The sequence below is a fragment of the Scyliorhinus torazame genome, chromosome 1, assembly GCF_047496885.1.
Source record: "Scyliorhinus torazame isolate Kashiwa2021f chromosome 1, sScyTor2.1, whole genome shotgun sequence".
In the NCBI taxonomy this organism is placed as follows: Eukaryota; Metazoa; Chordata; class Chondrichthyes; order Carcharhiniformes; family Scyliorhinidae; genus Scyliorhinus; species Scyliorhinus torazame.
The window spans coordinates 44,876,440-44,889,468 of record NC_092707.1 but is presented as its reverse complement, the minus strand read 5'-3'; positions in this window follow the sequence as shown (position 1 = coordinate 44,889,468).

Genomic DNA, 13,029 nt, shown 5'->3' with positions numbered 1-13,029 from the left:
TGCAAACTCCATGCAGACAGTCGCCCAAGGTTGGAACTGAACCTGGGTTCCTGCCGTTGTGAGACAGCAGTGCTAACCATTGTGTCTCCATGCCGTTAATCAACCAAGAGTTTGCCTTTAATCAGATTATGTTTTCCCATTCCCCACCCACCCCCTACACCCTCGCTATCCAGGATCAGTCCATAAGCATGAAATCATATTCTGAACAATGCAACTATCCACATAATCAGATAACCAACTATCTAATCAACAAAACACCTGACCAATCACTAAGGCTCAATCGCCAACTACTAAACCAGGCAAATCAATCAATTAAACAGCCAGCTATCTGGTCAGCTACTCAACTGGTCACCCAGTCAAACATCTCCTGAGCATCAGGTCTTTCTCTCAGAACTCACGGTCCCAAAAATTGGGGCGTTGAGAACCAATCAGCCATCAGCAATTTTCCACAGAACCGATCAGCCAGCAAACTAGCCAGCCAGCTAAAGAGCCAATTAAACAGAGAGCCAGTCAAAACCAATCAGATACCTGACCAAGGCACCAGCGAGTCAAAACAGCAGCCACACAAGTATCCAAACAGCCTCCCATCTGAATGACATAACAATCGGCCAATTCATTAGCGTGAGGGGTACATTTGGAATGGTATAATTTTCAGCACTAAAGGGGACTTGCCACACGGGAGGATTCTACTTATTACAGAATGACTATCAATCATAAAGAATGATGTGGAGATGCCGGCGTTGGACTGGGGTGAGCACAGTACGAAGTCTTACAACACCAGGTTAAAGTCCAACAGGTTTGTTTCGATGTCACTAGCTTTCGGAGCGGTGCTCCTTCCTCAGGTGAATGAAGAGGTATGTTCCAGAAACACATATATAGACAAATTCAAAGATGCCAAACATAAAGAAGATATCAAACAGAACAAAAACATTACAATTTTGACAAACATATTTCCACATTCGGCTTTTTCGATGAAAACAAATTGAGGTGATATTGATCTTACCACTTTCCGAAACAAAATTATGTCAGCCTTGTATGTCTAAATATTTTTTGACTTTATGTTCTCTCACTGGTGAGTAAATGTACTAGTTAGCATTGCATTGCGTGAAAAGACACAATAGAACTATTTTAGTCAGCTCTGAATTGGCTGATCACAGAGTGGTAATTGAGAGTGCTACCATTAAGTTCTGTGACCCTGTATCAGGGAAGAGAAAAAGAATCATCCAATGTTCCAACTTCTCCTCGTTGCCCAGTGATCCCTGGTGAGATAGGTCCATGTTTATCCATTAGGTGAGGACAGGACCAGGATCAGCTGTCACGTACCCAGCAGGCAATCAGGTTATGACACTCCTGTTGAGGCCTGTTGAGGGGGAGGACGGGGGAGTGTGAGGTCAGAAATTGTTGCAGGCACCCTTTGAAAATTGGCGTCTTGTAGGTCGTGTCAGGATCCTGACGTCTCCGGAGCAATCTCAAATTTTCAATTAGATTCTGCGATGGGAAGGAACAGGGAGCGTGTTTATTTCCAATTGACTGTCTGAAATGGAATGAGATTTTGCAAGTTTTTCCCTTTGACCTTGAAGAGTACCACTGCACAGCTGATGGGTATGTCCTGCCGCTCAGATAACTTGCTTTGCACAGTGTAATCACTTTGAAAGTGTAATCACTTCATCCAATGAGTGCCAACACGGGTAATGCTTCTACCTGTCCTGATATGGTCACATATGGTCACTTCCACCATGTGGAGCTGCCTGCTCTCATCGGCAAGGCAGTGGCAGCCCCAAACATGGCGGCGCCTACTGTTGTCACAGGCACCAGGCAGGCAGCTCCCTATTTCTGGTTGGACTCAGTGCTTCTAATTAGGTGCTGGGCTCGCCTCTTGGCTATTGAGGCTATTTGCCTTTGGAAAGCACGACACCAGCCGTACCTAGGTTGGGCATGGGTTTACGCACTCAGAATTCATCCGGGTGTAATCTTCCTGATCCCATATTGAAAACCCGGCTCTTACTGTTGAGATTAATACTTACTGCCCAGGCCTATGCATGAGGAAGGACAAATTAGATTCCTGAAGAGCTATACCCGAGCAACAGGCAATAGGTGACTTGCAGCTCAGTTATTCCATAATTAGGCAGAGTCTAGGATGTCATTGGAAATGCAGATGGACCTCACATCAATTGAATCTCCACCCATTTAAATTGAACCTATTGTTTCTGACCTCTTGCACTCCTGTGAAGCACCTTGGGCAGTAAAGGCACTGAATAAACTCAAATTATTGATGTTTTTGTTGTTGTTTTCCAACCACTTCTGGTAGGGTGGGTTACAAGGTACCGCATAGGAGACTTTTAAATAAGTTAAGAGCCCATGATGTTAAGGGTAAGATCCTGGCATGGACAGAGGATTGGCTGACTGGCAGAATCAGAGAGTGGGGATAAAGGGATCTTTTTGAGGATGGCAGCCGGTGACTAGTGGTGTGCCTCAGGGGTCGGTGCTGGAGTCACAACTTTTCACAATATACATTAATGATCTGGAAGTAGTAACTGAAAGCACTGATGCTATGTTTGCAGATGATACAAAGACAGGTAGTATTGGGGAAGCAGGGGGGCTGCAGAAGGATTTGGACAGGTGTGGAGAGTGGGCAACGAAGTGGCAGATGGAATATAATGTGGAAAAGTGTGAGGTTATGCACTTTGGAAGGAGGAATGGAGGTATGGACTATTTTCTAAATGGGAAATGCTTAGGAAATCAGAAGCACAGAGGGACTTAGGAGTTCTTGTTCAAGATTCTCTTAACGTTAACATGCAGATTCAGTCGGCAGTTAGGAAGGCAAATGCAATGTTAGCATTCATGTCACGAGGGCTAGAATACAAGACCAGGGATGTACTTCTGAGGTTGTATAAGGCTCTGGTTAGACCCCATTTGGAGTATTGTAAGCAGTTTTGGGCCCCGTATCTAAGGAAGGATGTGCTGGCCTTGAAAAGGGTCCAGAGGAGGTTCACAAGAATGATCCCTGGAATAAAGAGCTTGTCGTATGAGGACTGGTTTAGGACTCTGGGTCTGTACTCATTGGAGTTTAGAAGAATGAGGGGGGATCTTGTTGAAACATACAAGATACTGCAAGGCCTGGATAGAGTGGACGTGGAGAGGATATTTCCATTTGTTGAAAAAACTAGAAGCAGAGGACACCATCTCAGACTAAAGGGACGATCTTTTAAAACTGAGATGAGGAGGAATTTCTTCAGCCAGAGGGTGGTGAATCTGTGGAACTCTTTGCCGCAGAAGGATGTGGAAGCCAAATCACAGACTGTCTTTATTACAGAGATTAATAGGTTCTTGATTAATAAGGGGATCAGGGGTTATGGGGAGAAGGCAGGAGAGTGGGGATAAGAAACATATCAGCCATGATTGAAAGACGGAGCAGACTCGATGGGCTGAATGGCCTAATTCTGCACCTATGTCTTAAAGTCTTATGGTTTCATCACTGCCAGATGCTTTCAGCCAAAGCAACCAAGAGCTTCCTCTAAATGTTAAAAAAACTTGAAATTTATGCAAATTGACATACAGATGGATTTACGCTGCTATTCATTCAATATGTTCAGGCAACTCATATTAAATGGTTAAAACATCCATTAAAAAGGTTTTCATGAAGCTGGCCCTCTATCGGTGAATTGCCATTTTACCAGACCCAACTTTGGCAGCTTCAGGATCATTTTTTGATGTGTGTTTATTTATGTTTATCCTGTGGCTGCCACAAGTAATATCAGTTGGTGCCATTCATATTGGACGATGGGCTTCTCCATGGGGAGTACTGTTAGACTCATGTCATTAGGAAGAAAAGAAGGAAAATCATTTTGAGCTAATGCCAGATAAGCAGAAGCCTCAGCCGACCGAATGCACAAGCAGATGCACAAATATCAGCAATTATTTAGCGACGCTGCGTACTGGCCTCCAAACCACTGGGGACGCTGTGGCAGAGTTGTGTCGCATGCTGAAACACTGCCCTCCAGCCAAACTCTCTGCCAGAGTCTCAGAAAGTCATCACAGCACTTAGCCTTTCTGCCTCAGGCTCAATACAAAGCACAATGGGAAGCATCAGCGACATCAGTCAATCTGCAATTCACAGACGCATCAAAAGGTAACCGTTTTTTTGCCCCGAAATGTGTAATGTGCAGCCTTTCCTCCTGCAAAGAAACAAAGGTGTTGACCTGAGAAGTTAAATTATCAGGATGACATGCAGTCATAACCAAATGTCATGCCCAGTGAAGGCATGTTCTGCTCACAAGTTCAAACATGGACAGCGGGAAAAGAGAATCCCGACAGCCAGAGAATTTCGGCCCTAGTCTCCCTGGCGGTTTCTGCCTTCTGGCAAAGCGGCGTAACTCCACAACCCTGGATACGTCTGCTGGGGTACCTTCTGCAGGAATTGCTGCACCTGGTTTCTCCTCAGGTAACTCTGGCAACTCAGCCTCATCCATTTCTGTGGTGACGGCAGGCTCTCCTGTCACAGGATGACTCGGAACGTCACTACTCGGAAAACCAACAACGTTTCCTGCTGCCAATATGGTTTCAGGCAGTGGTGCTGGCTACTGGGGCAGGTCTCATCCACATAGGTGGTCCACATGTTTCATGACAATTCTATCTTGTATATTCACTTGGTAAGACAGCAGTCCTGTCTTGGCTACAACAACTCCTGGGACCTAGCTTGGTCCGCTGACAACATTTCTGACATACACTGGTTTATCTATTGCAAACTACCTTGTTGAATAATAGTTTTTCTTCTGACTGCTCTGACAGGCTTTTACCCTCCTTGGAAATTCGGAAATACCAGACATGTGTGGTCCTAAGACGGCGGCCCATCAAAATTCCGCTGGTGTAGAATGCCGCGCTGTCCGGTATCCTAGAAGAAATCAGCCAATTATGTTTCCAGAGTCGCACCTGACTGCTTTTTAAGACCTGCCTTGAACATTTTTCGCTGCTCGTTCAGCCAGTCAATGGTTGCCAGGAGGTATGGCGCAGTCTGGATATGCTTCATACCATTCGAGGAGGTGAAATTCAGCACTGGTGAAAGACATTCCATTATGCAACACGATCACTTCTGGATGCAAAACACTAACGCAATTTCTCAACTGTGGCATGCAACGCCGTAGACTTCATTTCGAATATTTCCATTTACTTTGAATGGGCATCTATCAGGAACAAAATCATTGTGCGCAAACATGGCCTCACATAGTCAATGTGGACATGCACCCATGACCGACCAGACCATTCCCAAAGGTACAAAGGTGCTGGAGCAGGCAACTTCGGCTGCAACTGGCACTAATCACAGTGCTTTATTAACTTCTCAATGTTGGCATCTATGCCAGGCTACTAAACATAACTCCTGGCAAGTATCTCTGTTTTTGACACACCCAGGTGGGCATTATGTAATTCAGCCAAGACCAACTTCTTCCCTGGTACACGGATGGCTACTCTTGCTCTCCAGAGTATGATGCCGTATTCAGAACTTAATTCATCTTTTCGACACTGGCTCATTGGTCCCTCCTGTTAATATTCTGTGCTTCACTTTGGACAATAGCGAGTCTATGCTGGCCTCATACTTGATTTGCTGAGTCAAAACTTGCAATGTATCCAAGATGTTATAATAATCTTTATTGTCACAAGTAGGCTTACATTAACACTGCAATGAAGTTACTGTGAAAATCCCCTAGTCGCACATTCCGCCGCCTTTTCGGGTACATGGAGGGAGAATTCAGATTGCCCAAATTACCTAACAGCACGTCTTTCGGGACTTGTGGGAAGAAACCGGAGTACCCGGAGGAAACCCACGCAGTCATGGGGAGAACGTGCAGACTCCACACAGACAGTGACCCAAGCCGGGAATCGAACCTGGAACCAGAGCGCTGTGCTAACCATGGAGCTACCGTGTAGCACCATCACAATTTCCTGCAGTACTGGGAGGGCACTATACTCTCAGGCAATGTAGGCGACTCAGTGCATCCGCAATTGCTATCTGCATTCCAAGGCCAGTGTTGGAATGAATACTCTTATGCTGATAAGATTAATGTCCAACGCTGAATTCTTGCTGATGTCATTGGTGGAACAGCCCTGTCTTCCTTAAGAAGACCCAAAAGTGGTTTGTGGTCCGTTACAACAGTAAAATGCCTTCCAAGCATATACTGGTAGAACTTCTTTACTCCATACATAACAGCCAGCGCTTCTTTTTCAATCTGAGAATAGCCTTTTTCGTCCTCTGAGAGGGTCCTGGAGACATATCCTACAGGCCTTTCAGACCCATCATCCATTATCTGAAACAAAGCTGTGCCAACGCATGAGGAGAGGCATCACAAGTTAACACCAATTCTCTGAGGAGGTCAAAGTGCACTAATAAACAAGATAAATGTAGTAACTGCTTTACCTTGTCATAAGCTTCTTTCAGAGGCATCCTCCAAAACCAATGCAGGTGCTTCTTCAGTCACACGTGTATGGGGGCCAACAATGATGACAACTTCGGCAGAAAACACCCATGATAATTCATCATTCCTAAGGAGGACTTAGGCTTCGATGTGTTTCTGGGGTATGATGTATTCTTTATTACACTAACCTTGGGCGGGATTCTCCGATCCCCTGCAGGGCCGGAGAATCGCCGGGGGACGGCATGAATCCCGCCCCCACCGGCTGCCAAATTCTCCGGTGCCAGGGTTTTGGCGGGGGCGGGAATCGAGCCACGCCGGTCGGCGGCCGCTGGCAGCCCCCCCCCCCCCCCCCCCCCCCCCCCCGCCGATTCTCCGGCCTGAGATGGGCCGAGCAGCCACCCGTTTTAGGCCGGTCCAGCCGGCGTAAATTAGACCTGGTACTTAGCAGCGTGACTTGGCTGCGGGCTGCCTCCGGGGTCGTTGGGGGGGCGCGGGGGGATCTGCTCCTGGGGGATGCCCCCACGGTGGCCTGGCCCACAATTGGGGCTCACCGATCCGTGGGCGGGCCTGTGCCGTGGGGGCACTCTTTCCCTCCGCACCGGCTGCTGTGGACCTCCGCCATGGCCGGAGCGGAGACGAACCCCCATGCGGATGCGCTGGGATGATGCCAGCACACGCTGGCGCTCCCGCGCATGCACCAACTCGCACCGGCAGAGGGTTTTCGGCACCGGTTGGCGCGGCGCCAAATCCCTTCCGCGCCAGTTGCCGCTGTGCCAACCCCGCTGCCGCTGGCCTAGCCCCTGAGGGTGCGGCGGAGTATTCCGCGCCTTCCGAGCGGCCCGACGCCGGAGTGGTTCATGCCATTCCTCGGCGCCGGGACTGCCCGCCCCACCGGGTAGGGGAGAAACCCATCCCAGGTCTTCCATGGGGTACAGCCCATGTGTATCTACCCGGTAACCCAGGTAAGACACTTCACTGGCCTGAAAAGTACATTTCTTCTGCTTGAGGCAAAATCCAGCCTCTTGAAATCTTCTTAGCAGCTCGTTCAAGTTAGCTAGGTACCCAGCTTATGTCGATCCCATTATCGATATATCATCCAGTTGTATTTTACACAAGGCAACCCTTGCAACAAACTTTCCATCGTTCTCTGGAAAGTGGTACTGGCGCAGATTCTGAGACAAACCCTTGTGTATGTTAACTGTAATATAACTTTGGGAAGCATCGTCCAACTCTAGCTGCTGATAAGCATGGCTCATATCTAACTTCATATAAGATTGTCCTCCATCCAGCTTTGCATACAAATCTTCTATCTTTGGAATGGGGTACTTGTCTAACTTGGCTATCTGATTCACTGTCAATTTGTAGTTCCCACAAATGCGGACGGTCTTGTCTTGTTTTATCACAGGGACTATGAGGGCTGGCCATTCTGCATATCATCATATCATAGAATTTACAGTGCAGAAGGAGGCCATTCGGCCCATCGAGTCTGCACCGGCTCTTGGAAAGAGCACCCTACCCATGTTAAACACCTACACCCTATCCCCATAACCCAGTAACCCCACCCAACACTAAGGGCAATTTTGGACACTAAGGGCAATTTAGCATGGCCAATCCACCTAACCTGCACATCTTTGGACTGTGGGAGGAAACCGGAGCACCCGGAGGAAACCCACGCACACATGGGGAGAATGTGCAGACTCCGCACAGACAGTGACCCAAGCCGGAATCGAACCTGGGACCCTGGCGCTGTGAAGCAATTGTGCTATCCACAATGCAACCGTGCTGCCCAAACTGGTCCGGCCAGACGATTCCCAATTCTTCTAACCTTTTCAATTCTGTCCCCGCCTTTTCTAACAAGGCATAGGACACGGATAGGCCCGGAAAAACTGCCACTGGCTCGACGTAGATGTTCGCCTGCAGGCCCATAATTTTCCCGAGCTCATCGCAAAATATATCTTCGTACCACTTTATTAATTCGAGCTGGTCTCCTTCCTTTATTTGAAATATTTCTGTCCAATTAAATTTAATTTCTTTAAGCCAGTCATGGCCCAGTGGACCTCGTCCTTGGCCTGATACAACTATTATTGCGAGTTGGGCAGATTGCTGCTATCAGCTCACTGGTAAGGGTGGTAATACCCATGATCTTTTTTATTTATTTTTAACTTAAAAAAAACATTTTTAAAGGGCAATTTAGCGTGGCCAATCCACCTACCCTGCACATATTTGGGTTGTGAGGCTGAGACCCATGCAGACATGGAGTGAATGTGCAATCTCCACCCGGCCAGTGACCCGGGTCCTCGGCGCCATGAGGCAGCAGTGCTGCGTTACCGTGCCACCTTATACCCATATCGTTGGCCAGTTTTGCTGATGTATTCCTTAAACACAAAGGTTGAACTGCTACATGGCAAATACCTGTACATGTGTTCTCCTATTATGGTAACGGATGCTCCTATGTCTACTTCCATCTCTATAGGTTTCCCATTAACCAGAAGCTTCACTGCGATGGGGGCTACCTTGCCCACTTTCATTTTGTTCAGTGAATGAACACTCAAATCATTTGTAGGAAAATCTTCTACACTTGCAATGGGTGACTGCATTTTGACTGGAAATCCCTTGGGGCTAGGGGTCTAGATGGTGAGGAATTTGTTAAGTGTGTCCAGGAAGGTTTTTTGGAACAATATGTGGATAGTCCGACCAGAGAGGGGGCTATATTGGAGCTAGTACTAGGGAACGAGCACAGCCAGGTCATCAAAGTTGCAGTGGGAGAACATGTGGCGAACAGAGACCACAATTCCGTAAGCTTTCGGATACTCATGGAAAAGGACGAGTGTTGTCTGAGGGTTAAGGTGCTGAATTGGGGAAGTCTAACTAGAACCAGATTGGACAGGATTTGGAGGCTGGTGTTTGGGAGAGGCTGTTTGAGAGGAAATCCACATTTGGCATTTCGGAGTCTTTGAAGGAGGAGTTGATGGGAGTGCAGGACAGGCATGTGCCGGTAAAAAGGAAAGACAGGAAAGGCAGGATTCGGGAACCATGGATGACCAAGGAAATTGAGAATATTGTAAAAAAGAAGAATGATGCACATGTGAGCTACAGGCAACTAAAAACAGATGAAGCACTTGTGGAATACAAGAAAAGTAGAAAAGAGCTCAAGCAGATAGATAGGAGGGAAAAAGGGGTCACAAAATGTCCTTGGCAGGCAGGATTAAGGAGAATCCTAAGACATTTTATACGTTTATTAGGAGCAAGAGGGTAGCTAGAGAAAGAGTTTTTAAAAATAAATTTAGATTACCCAATTCATTTTTTCTCAATTAAGGGGCAATTTAACGTGGCCAATCCACCTACTCTGCACATCTTTTGGGTTTTTTCATAGAATTTACAGTGCAGAAGGAGGCCATTCGGCCCATCGAGTCTGCACCGGTTCTTGGAAAGAGCACCCTACCCAAGATCAACACTCAACCCTACCCCCATAACCCAGTAACCCCATCCAACACTAAGGGCAATTTTGGGACACTAAGGGAATTTATCATGGCCAAATCCACCTAACCTGCACATCTTTGGACTGTGGGAGGAAACCGGAGTACCCGGAGGAAACCCACGCACACATGGGGGAGGATGTGCAGACTCCGCACAGACAGTGACCCAAGCCGGAATCGAACCTAGGACCCTGGAGCTGTAAAGCAATTGTGCTGTCCAAAATGCTACCGTGCTGCCGTGGGGCGAAACCCACGCAAACACGGGGAGAATGTGCAAAACTCCACATGGACAGTGACCTAGGGCCGAGATAGAACCTGAGACCTCGGTGCCGTGAGGCAGCAGGGCTAACCACTGAATCACTGTGCTACCCAGCTAGAGAAAGAGTTGGTCCACTCAAGGACAAAGGAGGGAAATTATGCGTAGAACTAAAGGAAATAGGTGAGGTCCTTAATGAGTATTTTGCATCGGTATTCACAAAGGAGAGGGACACGTTGGCTGGTGATGTCTCAGAGGGATGTGTAAACACTTTAGAACAGGTCGGTATTACGAGGGAGGAAGTGTTAGGTGTGTCAAAAAGGATTAAGGTGGACAAATCCCTAGGGCCAGGTGGCATCTATCCCAGATTACTGAGGGAGAGAAGAGATGAAATCGCTGGGCCTCTAACAGAAATCTTTCTGGCCACAGGTGAGATCCTGGAGGATTGGAGGGTTGCCAATGTCGTACCGTTATTTAAGAAGGGTTAGAGTTAATCCGGGTAATTATAGGCCAGTGAATTTGACGTCAGTGACAGCGAAATTTTTGGATAAGATTCTCAGAGATAGAGGCCTGGACTCTCCGATCCCGCGCCGGGTTGGAGAATCGGCAGGGGGTGCGCAAATCCCACCATGCCACTCCGACGCCGGGCTCGACAGGCCAAGTGCCCGCCAAGTTCCGCTGAGTTTACGTATGGTCCTACCCGGCGGGACCTCGGCGTTCTGGCTGTGGTGGCCGTCCTGGTGGGGGGGGGGGGGGGGGGCGGGGGGAGCTGACACCGAGGGGAGCCTCCACGGTGGCCAGGCCCACGATCGGGGGCAGCCGATCGGCGGGCGGGCTCATTCCAGGGGGGCCTCAGCGCCAGGCTCCTGTAGGGCTCCACCATATTGCCCATGGGCCGGCACAGAGACGACCGTGGCGCGCATGCGCGGACCCGCGCTGGCCGTGGCTCACGCATGCGCAGACCCGCGCTGGCCGTGGCGCACCGGCTTTTACCGGCGGAGCAGCAGACAGCACTCCGGCGCCATTCTAGCCCCAGGTGAAGGGTGAATGCCCTGGGCCTGGAAGACCATTGACGCCAGCGTCGTTGCGCTGGTTTTGACGCCGGCGTCAACACTTGGCCGGGATTTCAGAGAATCCCGGCCAGGATCTATGCACATTTGGAAGTGAATGGTCTTATTAGCAACAGACAGCATGGAGGTCATGTCTCACTAAGTTGATTGCATTTTTTGAGAAGGTGACAAAAATGATTGACGAGGGGAAGGGCTGTGGATGTTGTCTACATAGACTTTAGTAAAGCATTTGATAAGGTCCCTCATGACAGGCTGGTGCAAAAGGTTAGGTCACATGGGTCAGGGCTGAACGAGCTGGATGGATCCAGAAAATGGTTTGGCCACAGAAGACAGAGGGTAGCAGCGGAAGGATGTTTTTCCAAATGGAGGTCTGTAACTAGTGGTGTTCCGCAGGGATCAGTACTGGGACTCTGCTCTTTGTAATATAGATAAATGACTTGGAGAAAACGTAGTGGGTCTGATTAGCAAGTTTGTGGACGATAGTAAGATTGCAGGAGTTGCGGATAGCGATGAAGATTGTCTGAGAATACAATAGGTTATCGAAAGGCGGCAAAATTGGGCAAAGAAATGGCAGATGGAATTTAACCCGGACAAATGCAAGGTGATGCATTTTGGTAAATTCAATTCAGGTGGAAGCTATAAAATAAATGACAGAATCATCAGGAGCATAGAGACACAGAGAGATCTTGGTATGCAGGTCCACAGATCCTTAAAAGTGGCAGCACAGGTGGAAATGGTGGTAAAGAAAGCATATGGCATGCTTGCCCTTCATAGGACGAGGTATCGAGTATGAAAGCTCGAAAATTATGTTACAGTCATGTAGAACGTTGGTTAGGCCCACATTTGGAATACTGTGTCCATTTTGGTCACCGCACTACCAGAAGGACGTGAGGCTTTGGAGAGAGTACAGAAAAGGTTTACCAGGATGTTGCCTGGTATGGAGGTCATTAGCTATGAGGAGAGATTGAATAAACTGGGATTGTTTTCCCTAAAGAGATGGAGGCTGAGGGGCAACCTGAAAGAAGTTTATAAAATTATTCGGGGTATAGATAGGGTGAACAGTTGGAGGCTTTTTCTCAGGGTGTAAATGACAATTACAAGGGGGCACAAGTTCAAGGTGAGGGGGGATTGGTTCAGTGGAGATGTGCTGGGGAAAGTCTTTTACACAGAGGGTGGTGGTGGCCTGGAATTCACTGCCAAGTGAGGTGGTTGAGGCAGATATGTTCGCGACCTTTAAGACTTATCTGGATAGGCACATGAATAGATGGGGTATAGAAGGATACAGGCGGTTGGTCTAGATAGGACACGTTATCGGCGCAGGCTTGGAGGGCCGAAGAGCCTGTTCCTGTGCTGTATTGTTCTTTGTTCTTTGTGATCCTCTGCTTTATCCTCATCGCCAATGTGACAGCTTTGGTTCACCAGCTAGGTATGAAACAACTCACGTTTATTTACAACATACTATTTTACAGAGTCCTGCAGCTTTGTGGCTGCCATTAGCATACGGAATCAATCTGAAGCAAAAGCCCGCACTTGCCAGGGCGAACAGCCACCCTCAACCCCTGATTGGTTTTCCAGGTCATATGACTCTATTGCCTGATCGCTCATTAAAAGGGTCAGACACCACAGAGGGGAACTTCCAAGTGGTGGTGCCCCCATGCATAGCTGCCCTTGTCCTTCTAGGCGATAGAGGTCACAGGTTTGGAAGGTGCTTCGAAGGAGGCTTGTCAAGTTGCTGCAGTGCACCTTGTATCTGGTACACACGGCTGCGATTGTCTGCTGGTGGGAGAGGGAGAAAATGTAATCAAGCAGTGCACCTTGAG